The sequence below is a fragment of the Pinus tabuliformis genome, chromosome 4_1, assembly GCF_031772625.1.
Source record: "Pinus tabuliformis cultivar Carrire ecotype Pingquan chromosome 4_1, CPIR1, whole genome shotgun sequence".
Lineage (NCBI taxonomy): Eukaryota > Viridiplantae > Streptophyta > Pinopsida > Pinales > Pinaceae > Pinus > Pinus tabuliformis.
Window position 1 is genome coordinate 591,868,074 of NC_142303.1, and position 14,850 is coordinate 591,882,923.

The 14,850-nt window shown below is 41.8% G+C and overlaps 1 protein-coding gene across 1 annotated transcript in view; it reads right to left on the reverse strand.

Annotated features, from left to right (window-relative positions):
* Positions 1 to 14,850, reverse strand: part of LOC149177356 (alpha carbonic anhydrase 7-like) — a 170,857-nt gene that overhangs the window by 148,342 nt on the left and 7,665 nt on the right. The window lies entirely within an intron of this gene.

Genomic DNA, 14,850 nt, shown 5'->3' on the forward strand with positions numbered 1-14,850 from the left:
AGAGAAAGCCTCCTCCGGAGTCATGTGCCCCAAGGCACGATGCAGACTCCTGTTCTGCAAGTAAACAGATGTGTTGCAGGCCTCTGCCCACAAGAACAATGGCAACCCCTGATCATGTAACATGGCTTTGGCAGCCCCTATGATGGATCTGTTCTTCCTCTCTGCAACCTCGTTCTGTTGGGGGTTGTAAGGAACAGTGAACTCCCTCCTAATGCTTGCCTCCGCACAATAGTCAACAAACTCTCCAAAGGTGTACTCCTCCATTGTCCGACCTCAGGGACTTGATCATTCGACCTGTCTGTGTCTCCACAAGAGCTCTGAACTCCTGAAACCGCTTGAAGACCTCACTCTTGGTCTTCAAAAAATAAATCCAGGTCCTCCTGGAGTGATCATCAATGAATAAAACATAGTACTCATATCCACTCAAGGAAACATGAGACATCCGACCGCTCACATCGGAATGAATCAAATCAAGTATCCCAGTCGCTCTGCTGTCACTGCTGGAAAAAGGGGATTTGGCAAACTTTCCCATCGCACAACCTCTGCAAGTATCAAAGTGATCAGTACTGAAATCTGCCACACCTGTAGTGATCTCCCGCAATGTTCTCAAGGCTCCATGATACATATGTCCCATCCTGCGGTGCCAAATCTCACACAACTCAGAACTGCTACCTCTGCTGTCAGTACTACTGCTCAATGCCAAAAGGGGCTGGAATGCAAACTTGTACACCTTTGCATGGCGTACACCTATCACTCTAGCTAAATCAACTAGAGGGCCCCTGGGATACATCAACACTTGTCCTCCCCTAAACAGTACCTCATATCCTCTTTCCTCCAAAGCTGAGATGGATATGAGGTTCTTCCTCATCCCTGGCACATAAAGAACATCTGACACTTTCAAGGGAGGTTTGGACTCCCTCTGAAATATCAGTGTCCCCACCCCGACTGCTCTAACAACTCTGTCATCACCGAGTACTACCTCTATATCAGTGCCACTCTCTGAAAGCTCTAAGAAGTACTCACGGACTCCTGTCATGTGACGTGAAGCCCCACTGTCCACATACCAGATACCTGAAGATGCTCCGCTAATCGAGGGAAAAGCATGCTCCCTCTGAACCTGTGTGGCAGGTGATCCTGCACTACAGGACTCACACATAGTGAACGCAAACTCCCGGTCAAAACGACCTGCAAAGTCCTCAATCTTTGCTGAAGCTGCCACGTCCTGGTTCTTCCCCTTCTTCTTCTTCTTCTCCGGACACACAACTGCATAGTGTCCCATCTTTTGACAATTCCAACACTTCACCTTGGAATAGTCCTTCTGTGTGTTCCCCTGTTTACCTTTACCTTTGCCTTTGCCCCCACCATTGCTTGTGGAAGCCTGCTTCTTCCCTTTGCCTTTCTTGCCTCCTGCCACCAGTGCTACATCCTCATCCTGCTCAACTGGCTTGGCTGCCCCAAGCTGACCTTTCCTGATCTCTGTCTGAATGCAATCATGCCAAAACCTCTCCCATGTGGGAAGGGTCTCACGTGCACAAACCCCATTAGCAAAGTTCAACCATGAACGGGGGAGGCCATTCACTGCAATCCGCACCAACTCAGTGGGTGGAATGGCCTCTCCGATCGCTACCAACTCATCTCTCACATTAGTAATCTTTGTGAGATATCCAGCTGCACTATCATTACCCATCTTAATGTTCTTCAGCTTCTCCTTCAAGACCATCTTCCGGTTCTCATTGGTACTCTGGTAGAGATTGGACAATGCTGTCCACATCTCATGGGCATTGCTCTTTCCTCTCACATGAGGAATGCAATGGTCTTTGATTCCGTCTAGAATCAGCCTCTTACCCTTGTTGTTCTTTTTATTATAAGTTGTCAACTAAGTAGCATCAGTAGGCACAACAACAGGGTTCTGTGTGGTATGCACCATGATATCCCATACTTCTGCCTCCTCAAAGATACTTTGCATTCTCTCCTTCCAAACGCTGTAATTTGTATGCCCATCCAGCCTATCCTCCACCCTCAATCCCAATGACATCCTGCTGTCCTAAAACTTAAAAATAGCACTGCTGTAATAAAGATAAAACTGATGTTTATGAAAAAATCAGCTTGCTGGAATTTTCTGAGTGAAAAATCAGCCGCTGTAATTTTTCCTTTTGTTGTCCCAAACTGTCCTTCAGCACTCAAGCTCTGATACCATGTAGAAATTTCTCATTTCCCACCTCGGTTTTCAGTTTCTCTTTATTTCTCCCATATAGTTAAATGCCCTTTCCCATAACCATACATTTAACAAGCTGGAAAAAATAAATTTGCTGAAAACACAAATTCTGAAAATTTTACAGAATGCTGGAAATTGCAGAAATAAAAATAGTAATAAGCTTCCATTAAAACACATTTAAACACTAAGATTTTTGGTCAATGTGACCCTGGAAAAACCCCCTACAACTCTTGGGGAAAACCAGTTTGAGAGCTCTTCTTTATTTCTGGAAAATGCCTTTTTACAGTAAGAGAAATATTCAGCAAAAATCAGCAAGCAAACTTTTACAATTTATCTCAGCCTTGCTGAAACTCCGCCTTGCTGAAACTCCACCCTGCTGAAACTCCGTTGTACAGACTTGCTGAAACTCAGCCTTGCTGAAACTCAGCCCTGCTGAAACTCTGCCCTGCTGAAACTCCGTTGTTGAAACTCCGCTCTGCTGAAACTCAGCTGTTGAAACTCCGCTTTGTTGAAACTCGCAGTTCACTGTCCAGAAATCTCCCTTGCTCTCTTGCTCTCCTTCTCTCAATCTGCTCATGAAAGAATGAAATGACCTTTTCCTCCTTTCCCTCCTTTAATCTAACCCCAAGTGACTTTTGGGTGATCCCTAAATCCAATGGCTGAAATAGATTGAGATCTAAGGCTGAGATTAAATGCTTATTTAAATCTCACTTTTTATTTTTTTAATTCACCCCACTTTAATAAAGACCCACTTAGTCATTTATTTCCAAAGTCACTTTTCCTTTCTAATTTTTCATTGACTTTATAAAAGTCACTTTTCCTTTCTAATTTTTCATTGACTTTATAAAAGTCACTTTAAAATTAGACTTAGTAACTTTATCACTTAAAGTCACTTTTAAATTAGATTTAACTTTATAAAATTATAAAGTCACTTTAGGAGAAAAATTAAATTCTTTTGGACACTTTTCCCTAGGCCAAAGATCAAAGCCTAAGGGAACCACCTGTCCTCCGGTACCAAATTTCAACATAATGCAGCCTAGAAAAGGGTCTCTACCCTAAATGGATGCCCTAGAACCTTAACGCAGTCTATGGATTGCCTTAACCACAGCAAGAGAGGCAGGCTCTAAGACAGCGTGGAGGAGGCCTGATTTCCTCAATGGAGGCCGAGTTAATTGCTGGAGCAGTAGGTTGTTTTTGGACAGCAATGATATAGTGCTGCAATATTCAAGGGGCAGTTGTAAGATGATGGGACAGCAATGATATAATGCTGCAATGATCAAAGGGACAACTGCAAGATGATGGGACAGCAATGATATAATGTTGCAATGATCAAAGGGACAGCTGCAAGATGATGGGACAGCAATGATATAATGCTGCAATGATCAAAGGGACAGCTGCAAGATGATGGGACAACAATGATATAATGCTGCAATGATCAAAGGGACAGTTGTAAGATGTTGGGACAACCATATGATGAGACAAAACAATAATGGTACAGCCCAAGTTTTAAAAACCGGCCACAAAAACCGGTAACCAGTCTAACCGGCCGGTTGGAGGCCTGGCCGGTCCAAACCGGCCTAAAAAACCCGGTTAGCCACCTCATTTGCCCAAAATCTGGCCCTAACCGGTCAAAACCGGCCGGTTTAGGGCGGAACCGGCCGGTTTATGGACAGCCCGCCGGTTTATGGAAAAAGCGCCTGCGGTTTTGTGGTTTAGGGGTTTTGGGGGGGAGGGAAAGGTATTTTCCCTCCAAAAACACACTCACACTTGCTATAAGACACCCCTCTCACTCTCATTTGTCTCACACAACTGATTTGGAGTGTTTGTGAGTGTTTGCGAGTTTGTTTGTGAGCTTGGAGAGTGTGGAGTTTTTGCTGAAGTAGTCATCTTGGAGTTGGAGTTGGAGCTATTTTGGAGATAGTGTGTAGCTGCCAGTGGAGTTGCCATCTTCAAGAGGAGGCTAAGGGATCTAGTTTGCATTTCCAGGTAAGGATTTGCACTTGATAATTCCTCATTTGAGTCTGTTGTCCATGAATTTTTTTTTAATGTGTTATACTTATAAACTTCTCACTTCTATGATCTATCATGTATGCTATAAACTCTCTAGCTCTATGCTATCAAATTTTGTAGCTTGAGCCTTGCATGTGCATTTGTTTTTCTACATTTATCTTTGGTTTTCCATTTTGCTTAGCTGCAATTTTTTTTTAAATGGCAGATTTCTTTGCAAATTGTTATTATTTCAAGCAAACATGGCTCCAAAAGGAAAGGACGATGCATGGGTTCATTGTGATGTAATTGATGGAAAAATGATATGCAAATTATGCCATAAATCTATTGGAGGTGGGGGTATTCTTAGGTTGAAACAACACTTGGCTGGGGTAAGAGGCCAAGTAAAGCCATGTGATGCACCAAAAGAAATGTTAGGTCCTATTAGGGCAGAATACATTGCCAAGCTTGAAGAATTTTATGAGGATAGGGCTAGGGAGAAGGCCATCCAAGATGAAATTGCAAGGAAGAGGGAATTAGTAGAAGCCATGAATCTTATGAAAGAGAGTGGGTATGATGATTATGAGATTCAAGACTCCACTTCTATCCCTTCCACCAATGACCCTTTTCACTATGTTCATCCTTCTGTTGGAGTTGGCCAACCATCAAAAGGAACAAAGAGAGCAAACATCCAAAGTTATTTCTCATCTTCTGCCAACATTGCCTCTTCTAAATCTAATCCCACTTCCTCCCAGCCAAGTTCTCAACCCACTTTGGATCAACATTGGAAAAAACAATGCAAAGAGACTTCTCACCAATACATTGCTAGATGGTGGTATGATTCAGATATCCCATTTAATGCTGCTCGCTCACCTTATTACCAAGCTATGTGGGACTCTGTTATAGCTGCAGGAAAGGGCTTCAAAGGCCCTAGTATGCATGACTTGAGGGGAGCTCTTTTGCAAAAAGAGATATCTTCCATTGATGAGCATTTGGTTGAGTTTAAAGAGTCATGGCTCAAAACAGGTTGTTCCATTATGTCAGATGGATGGACCGATGGAAAGAACCGCACTATCATTAATTTCCTTGTTTCTTGCCCTCAAGGAACCATGTTTTTGAAATCAGTTGATGCATCTGATAGGGTAAAGGATGCAAGCCTTCTATTTGAGCTTTTGGATAACATTATTCAGGAAGTTGGGGAGCAGCATGTTGTGCAGGTCATCACTGATAATGCCTCAAACTATGTTCTTGCTGGAAAGATGCTTGAAGCCAAATATAAGACCATATTTTGGACTCCATGTGTTGCACATTGCATAGACCTCATGCTTGAGGATATAGGCAAGGTGGAGTGGGTAAAAAACACTGTAGAGCATGCCAAGTGCATTACAAAATACATTTACAACCACTCATGGGTGTTGAGCCTAATGAGGAAACACACTGGAGGCAAAGAGCTTGTTAGGCCTGCAATTACGAGATTTGCAACTCACTTCCTCACGTTGCAATGTCTCAATGGTCAACATAAAAACTTGCAAAAAATGTTTTCCTCTGAAGAATGGTCTGAATCTCGGTGGGCTCGTAGACCAGATGGAAAAGACACCAAAAAGAAAGTGTTAGACACTTATTTTTGGAAAAGGTCTGTAGAGCTTGTGAAAATTACCGAGCCCCTTGTTAAGGTGCTAAGGTTGGTGGATGGGGAAAGATTGGCCATGGGCTACATTTATGAAGCTATGGATCAGGCAAAGGAGCAGATACGGGCAGCTTACAAGGACAGGTTAGCTAAATATGGCCGTATATGGGAGATCATTGATAACAGATGGAACAATCAACTCCATTGTCCTATACATGCAGCCGGGTATTTTTTGAACCCAAGGTATCACTATAAAAATCGGCTACGAGATCAGCATGATGGGGAGGTCAGAGCTGGATTGATTGATTGCTTGGAGCGCATGGTCCCTAACCATGTAGACCAGTTGGAAATACATAGACAGCTTACTATTTTCAATATGGCAAGTGGTACTTTTGGCAAAGATGGCAAGAGATGTGGACCAACCAGGTAAGCAATTCCAATTTCCATTTTGTTTTTCATTTCAAGTTAAAATTGTTTACGTTCTTTACAATTCAAATTATAAACTAAGTTACTAATTATTGTCTTTTTCTTTGCAGCACATTGGTGGGAGTCATTTGGTGGCCAGTGTCCTCAATTGCAAAGGTTTGCAATTAGAGTCCTCAGTCAAACTTGCAGTGCTTCAGGTTGTGAGCGCAATTGGTCTGTTTTTGAGCGCATACACACGAAGAAGAGAAACCGTTTGGAACAAAAACGGTTAAATGATCTTGTTTTTGTGCAATACAAGCTTCGACTGAGGAGGAACCAAATGATGAGCAAATCACCTGATCTAGATCCCATTGTGTTGGACGATATTGATCCAACATCAGAATGGGTGGAGGAGACTGAAGATCCTGTGTTTGAGGCTGATTTTGATATCGACATGGCTTTAGCAGGGGATGAGGCAGATTATGTGGCGACATCAGAACCAGGATCAGTAGCGGCATCAAGGAAAGGCAAGGAACCAATGGAAGGCACTAGTCGTGCAGGTCGACAAACTCGTGCTTCCATTAGGTCCACTTCTATTGTCATTGGTGGCGTTGATACTGATGTTGCAGATCAGGCTGAGGCATCCTCAGACTCTGAATCAGATGATGTCTATGTAGCTCCTGATGATGATCCTGTGTCTAGTAGTGGTGATGGACTTGATGATTGATCATGTGTACACTATAGACTTGTAGTAGGCCAATGGCCTCATAGCTTGCAGCATTGTTTTTGGACTTTATAGGCCATTTAGAGCCTCATTTCTTATGTATTTTGCTATTTTGTCGATGATATGTATTGCACTCGGTGCCATTTTGATATATTCACCTTTGCATGGTATATAAATGAGCAAACTTTGCATATTTTGTCTCTATAGGCTTGGAATCATGGTTTTACATCTTAAAAATGGTTTTGTTTCATTAAAAATTAATTATTTAATGTATTTTTTAAAAACCGGTTCGTTTAGACCAAACCGGTCCCGGTTAGACCGGTTCCGATCGGTAAACCGGTTCATTAGGTGGACCGGTCCGATCACCGGTTCCGGTTTTAAAAACACTGGGTACAGCAGTATGGTACTTGGTGCAGCAAGTACACGAAGCAAGCAATAGTACAACAAGCATGCAAGGGACAGCAAGCATGCAAGGTACAGCAAGCAAGCACATAGGACAGTATGGCAACATGGTGCAGTACAGTGATGGGTACAGTCATGATTGATGAAGCATGAAGAGATGCAGCATAGTGATGATGGGTGCAGCACGGTGAGGTGTAGCGTGACGACGAGATGCAGCACAATGATAGGTGAAAGAGTCACGTTGGAGAATCAATTGAAGGCGCATGTCTTCAACTGATCTCATGTATCATCTTCTTAGAAATGATTTATGCTCTTATTTAGATAAGTCAAAGTGTTGACTTCTGTTGTAAATGTACTATCCATCTCTCTCTCTCTGCTGAACTATTGAAGATCATATAAGAAGAATTGACGAAGGGTTTCCCTACATTGGGGTTTGTCCTTGGCTAGCGCCACATCTTGTGTCCTCTTGTCTTGGCTTGTCTTTTTCGATTTATATTTATGTTCTATCTACAGTTTACTTCAACGCTGATGTGATTGCTAACCTGGAAAAGATATTGAGCTAACTATGAAAATTGAAATAAATTTCTCTAGCATAGAACATACCTAAACTTAACAGTCTCATCTCGACATACCTTATCTTCGATCGGGCGTATCTTGGCTAAGTGCACCTTGTCTTCGATTCAGTACGCCTCGATTATACACTCTCATTGTGCCGACTCTCGAATTTGTTCTAATCATTCCACCAAACTCATCTCAGGTGCGTTCTTCGTGCACTCATCTCACCAAAGTCTTTCCATTGAACGTCTCAAGCGCGCCCTCCATGCCAACCAAGTCGTTCCACCGTACTCATCTCGCCCTAACTCAAGCGTGCTCAGGTGCCTAGCCTAAGGGATTGACATCCTCCCCCACGTCAAAATGGTTGTCATCCTCAACAACACACCCCTTGGAAAATTTCTTAACCAAATCATAAAGACTGTCCACATCATGAACAACCTTCACATCAATTGTCTTCATCAATACAGAAGAATCTCGTCTTTGACATATATCCCATCTCTACACATGTATCGCAACCTGTAAGAATGCCATGTGTTGGATCCCCTTGCACAATTGACTAGTTAGGTAGCTAATCTGATTGTAGCATCAATTCCACAAGAACACATGCACCCAAACATGTGCAACCATTGTCACCTCTTCCATGTCACACAATCTTTCCTCCGACTATGCTCATCATGAGGCACCATTCAATGGTATCTCAAGCTTCTAGAGGTCTCACCATCTTGAGGAAGTGACAATAAGCCCATCTCCTTCATGAGATTCAAAAATATGGTGGTGCGGGAAAGTCATACGACGTCCCTTTCCACAGAACAAAGCCATATCAACTCGTCTCCGAAAAGAATCCACCCATACCTAGTATGAACCCTCCATACTTTTTTGCAATACACTCCTCTTCACGTTGATCCTCGATCATCTACCTTCACAAACTGAACGGGCGCGTCTCGATTAGGCGCATCTTATCTTCAGCTAGACGTGCCTTTTCTTCAATAGAGCGTGCCCTGGTTGGGTACCCTTGTCGTGCTAACTCACCAAGTTGTTCCAATTGTTCCACCGAACTCATCTTGGGTGTGCTCTTCATGTGCCCATCTCACCAAAGTCGTTCAACCAAACTCATCTCGGGGGCACTCTTCATGCCGTCCAATTAATTCCACCAAATTTGACTCGGCCTAAATTTAGCACATTCGAGTGCCTAAGCCTGAGTGCTTAATGGTGGGAGGTCCACACGCATCAAGTGAAAAGGGCCAAATATGTTGAAAGTTCCTCCAAAATAGCTCATAAGTTCAAGGAGAGGTTTCGAACATAAGAACATATCCTAAAAATCATCAAAGTGACCTCCAAAAATTATGAAATGACCCTCTCCAAGTCAAAAATAATGAAGCCACATGTTCATAAATAGAAAGAAGATGTGTCCGCAAAGGGTTGGGAGCTCTATTCCAAGGTAAAATAGCGAGAAAGATGATGAAATATGAGGTCGTTCAAGGATATTAACCATGAAATGTCAAGAGGATGCCCATGCATGCAAAATTTGCCTAAATGGTCCTTAAATGAAGTGACCAATGTCGTCGCATATGTGTACTACCATGTCAACTATGAAATTTCCCCATGAAATGTGATGCCACAAGAACAATCATAGAATCCTCTCCCACTGTCCCAAGCCAAAACGTGTCAAATACAAAAAATGGGGTCCATGCTAAACAAGCTAGATAATAGTAGTGTTAAGAAAGAAGCATATATGAAATGCAAAAGGCCAAGGAAGAATAGTTAGAATTGCGATACTTATAATTCACTAAAAAAAAGAGATGTCTTGATGTTGGAGCTTGTTCAAGGATGTTACCAAGGTGAGAATATATCCTGATAATCATCCAAGCGACCTCGTCAATTGCAAAATAGATGGAAATAAAGGTCATCTAAAGTGGCAAAGTGCGTGAAATAGCTATGAAACTACGAGATAGTTATGCCCATTTGTAGCTACCTAGGGTGCAAGAGATACAAAGATTGGTAAAGCACCAAAGAAGGCAAGATTTGGAAATACGGTCACCATGGTAGCTCTAGCATGAGAAGAAGTGACTTTCCAAAGGCAAAAGCAAAGGCTACATGAGACAATGCTATCACAAAACAAGCAAAGGTGTGAGTTGTGATGAACTAGTGACATACTAGTGAAGACAAAAATATCTAACATGAGTATGTAGATGTTGAGAGAATGAGAAATGAAGAAAGAAAACAATAGAAAAAGGTAGATATAGAAGATCGAAAATCGGTTACCACACTAGAGTGGTACTAGCTAAGTCAAGAGGCAAAATATTAGATGAAGGATGTGTTTAATAAATGATTAAGCAATCCCATAGTTGCAGCCAAAAGGATGAAGCAACCAAAACCAATGTTACAAGAAAGTAACAAGGAGGAAGGAGCATGGTAACTAGAACCATTTAGGAAGAAGTATCTCAAGTTGGGCCCACTCATGACAATGATTTAAAGGGAATCAATCAATAGTGAGGTGACCAAATATAGAGTTGACAAAATAAGAAAATATAGAGAGAGAACCAAAGAGAAAAAAATGGAAAAGACGTTCCCACCATTGCCAAGAATTATTCAAAAGTGGGAGACTATTATTCTATGACAAAAATTCAAACATAGTAATCTAATTGTCAAAGCAAGTTATATACCTCCACTAATAATATTTTCTGTTTGGCTCAAGTAGAGGCAAAGGCAACACCAATTCCTAGGCCTAGAAAAATTACAAGAAAATCGCTTTTCATTCACAAAGTAAAGGAGACTAAGATAATAAGCAAGGTATGCCAAATGTAAACAAAACCATTGAAGATAGAGAGTCATCCCCCAAAGGATGAAGTCTTTCAGGATCAAGTGGCTCAATATCCCTCTTGAAGGCATAGTACTGTTGATTTGGGGTAGCATCGGATGTGGTCTAGGTCTCAAACTTTGCAGGGAGGCTTGGGCACATGTATTCCAAAGAACCCAGAAAGCGTTTTGGGAAATTCCACCCAAAAACAATATTATTAAAATAATTAATATTTTTAATGGACCCCTAAGTCTAAACTTAGGAAATTAAAAATATTAATGGGTATTAATCTAATCATAGGTGTGACTTCTGAAACAAGACAAGGATCAACCTAAAATGACCTTAGCCATTGATTAGCTTCTAATCCGGGTCGTTGAATGTCAACGAGAAGATTATTTAAGGAAGCTTGTGGGTCATTTGGAAAACACACCGAGAGATCAAGAGATCGAATTTCTGAAGTGAGAAGTTCTCAGGAGGAAATTCTGATCACACCTTGTCGTCAGTCGAGCGCGTCTCCATTGGGAACACCTTGTCGTGGTCAAGCACATCTAGGCGAGCCACGCCTTGTCTTTGGTCAGGTGCGCCTCGACTAGGCACCCTCATCGTGTTGACTCTCCAATTTGTTCCAATCATTCCACCAAACTCATCTCAGGTGTGTTCTTCGTGCACTTGTCTCACCGAATTCTTTCCATCGAACTCCCTGCGGGCGAGCTCTGTTGAGAAATCTAGGGCATTCAAAGTTAGCAATTTCTCTGCTTGATAATTGCTTGTGGTATGCTTTTTGTTCAATTGCTTATGATCTTTCACTTTGTTAGTCTATTAGTGTGTTCTTTTTCATCAAGACAATTACCAAAATAAAGACAAGTGACACAAAATATAGGCTTCTCCAGCCAGGGCCAAAACCTCTCACCTCTAGAGAGGAAAACCCGATAAAACTCCATATTATGTCGCATCATTTGTCACATACAAACATTCCTTCAATTCATTTTTCGGTCGTGTGCCTTCGCATCTCATCCTCGATCGTGTACCTTCGCATCTCATCCTCGGTCGTGTACCTTCGCAACTCGGGCGGACGTGTCTCATCTCGGCACACCTTATCTTCGGTCAAGCGCATCTTGGCTAGGTGCACCTTGTCTTCGATTGGGTGCGCCTCGACTAGACACCCTCGTCGTGCTGACTCTCAAATTTGTTCTAATCATTCCACCAAACTCATCTCAGGTGCGTTCTTCGTGCACTCGTCTCACCAAAGTCTTTCCATTGAATGTCTCAAGCACGCCCTCCATGCCAACCAAGTCGTTCCACCGAACTCGACTCGGCCTAACTCAAGCGTGCTCAGGTGCCTAGCCTAAGGGCTTGACATCCTCCCCCACGTCAAAATGGTTGTCGTCCTCAACAACACACCCCTCGGAAAATTTCTTAACCTAATCATAAAGATTGTCCTCATCATGAACAACCTTCACATCAATACAAAAGAATCTCGTCTTTGACATATATCCCATGTCTATGCATGTATCGCAACCTGTAAGAATGACATGTGTTAGATCCCCTTGCGCAATCGACTAGTCAGGTAACTAATCTGACAGTAACATCAACTCCACAAGAACACATGCACCCAAACATGTGGAACCATTGTCACCTCTTCGATGTCACACAATCTTTCCTCCGACTATGCTCATCATGAAGCGCCATTCAACGGTATCTCAAGCTTCTAGAGGTCTCACCATCTTGAGGAAGTGACAATAAGCCCATCTCCTTCATGAGCTTCAAAAAGATGGTGGTGCGGGAAAGTCATATGACTTCCCTTTCCACAGAACAATTCCCTATCACCTTGTCTCCGAGAAGAATCCACCGATACCTGGTATGAACCCTCCATACTTTTCTGCAATATACTCCTCTTCACGTTGATCCTTGGTCATGTGCCTTCGCAAATCGGACGAGCGTGTCTCGGTTGGGCGCATCTTATCTTCAGCTAGGCATGCCTTTTCTTCGATAGAGCGTGCCTTGGCTGGGTACCCTTGTCATGCTAACTCACCAAGTTGTTCCAATTGTTCCACCGAACTCATCTTGGGCGTGCTCTTCATGTGCCCATCTCACCAAAGTCGTTCAACCAAACTCATCTCGGGGGCACTCTTCGTGTCGTCCAAGTAATTCCACCAAATTTAACTCAGCCTAAATTTAGCACATTCAAGTGCCTAAGCCTGAGTGCTTAATGGTGGGAGGTCCACACGCATCAAGTGAAAAGGGCCAAATATGTTGAAAGTTCCTCCAAAATAGCTCATAAGTTCAAGGAGAGGTTTCGAACATAAGAACATATCCTAAAAATCATGAAAGTGACCTCCAAAAATTATGAAATGACCCTCTCCAAGTCAAAAATAATGAAGCCACATGTCCGCAAATAGCAAGTCGTTGTGTCCGCAAAGGGTTGGGAGCTCTATTCCAAGGTAAAATAGCTAGAAAGATGATGAAATATGAGTTCATTCAAGGATATTAACCATGAAATGTCAAGAGGGTGCCCATGCATGCAAAAATTGCCTAAATGGTGCTTAAATGAAGTGACCAATGTCGTCGCATATGTGTACTACCATGTCAACTATGAAATTGCCCCATGAAATGTGATGCCACATGAACAATCGTAGAATCATCTCCCATTGTCCCAAGCCAAGACGTATCAAATACATAAAATGGGGTCCATGCTAAACAAGCTAGATAATAGTAGTGTTAAGCAAGAAGCATATATGAAATGCAAAAAGCCAAGGAAGAATACTTAGAATTGTGATACTTATAATTCACTAAAAAAAAGAGATGTCTTGATGTTGGAGCTTGTTCAAGGATGTTTTCAAGGTAAGAATATATCCTCATAATCATCCAAGCAACCTCGTCAATTGCAAAATAGATGGAAATAAAGATCATCTAAAGTGGCAAAGTCTGTGAAATAACTATGAAACTACGAGATAGCTATGCCCAATTGTAGGTACCTAGGGTGCAAGAGATACAAAGACTGGTAAAGCACCAATGAAGGCAAGATTTGGAAATGCGATCACCATGGTAGCTCTAGCATGAGAAGAAGTGACTTTCGAAAGGCAAAAGCAAAGGCTACATGAGACAATGCTATCACAAAACAAGCAAAGGTGTGAGTTGTGATGAACTAGTGACATACTAGTGAAGACAAAAATATCCAACATGAGTATGTAGATGTTGAGAGAATGAGAAAAGAAGAAAAAAAACAATAGGAAAAGGTAGATATAGAAAGAGAGAAAATCGGTTACCACACTAGAGTGGTACTAGCTAAGTCAAGAAGCAAAATATTAGACGAAGGACTTGTTGGATAAATGATTAAGCAATCACATAGCTGTAGTGTAAAGGATGAAACAACCAAAACCAATGTTACAAGAAAATAACAAGGAGGAAGGAGCATGGTGACTAGAACCATTTAGGAAGAAGTATCTCAAGTTGGGCCCACTCATGACAATCACTTAGAGGGAATCAATCAGTAGTGAGGTGACCAAAAATAGAGTTGAAAAAATAAGAAAGTATAGAGAGAGAACCAAAGAGAAAAAAATGGAAAAGACATTCCCACCATTGCCATGAATGATTCAGAAGTGGGAGACTATTATTCTATGATAAAAATTCAAACATAGTAATCTAATTGTCGAAGCAAGTTGTATACCTCCACTAATAATATTTTTGGTTTGGCACAAGTAGAGGCAAAGGCAACACCAACTCCTAAGCCTGGAAAAATTACAGGAAAGTCACTTTTCATTCACAAAGTAAAGGAGACTAAGATAATAAGCAAGGTATGCCAAATGTAAACAAAACCATCGAAGATAGATAGTCGTCCCCCAAAGGATGGAGTCTTTCAGGATCAAGTGGCTCAATATCCCTCTTGAAGGCATGATATTATTGATTTGGGGTAGCATCCGATGTGCTCTAGGCCTCAAACTTTGTAGGGAGGCTTGGGCACATGTATTCCAAAGAACCCACAAATCGTTTTGGGAAATTCCACCCAAAAACAATTTTATTAAAATAATTAATATTTTTAATGGGCCCCTAAGTCTAAATTTAGGGAATTAAAAATATTAATGGGTATTAATCTAATCGTAGGTGTAACTTCTAGAAGAAGACAAGGATCAAGCAAAAAT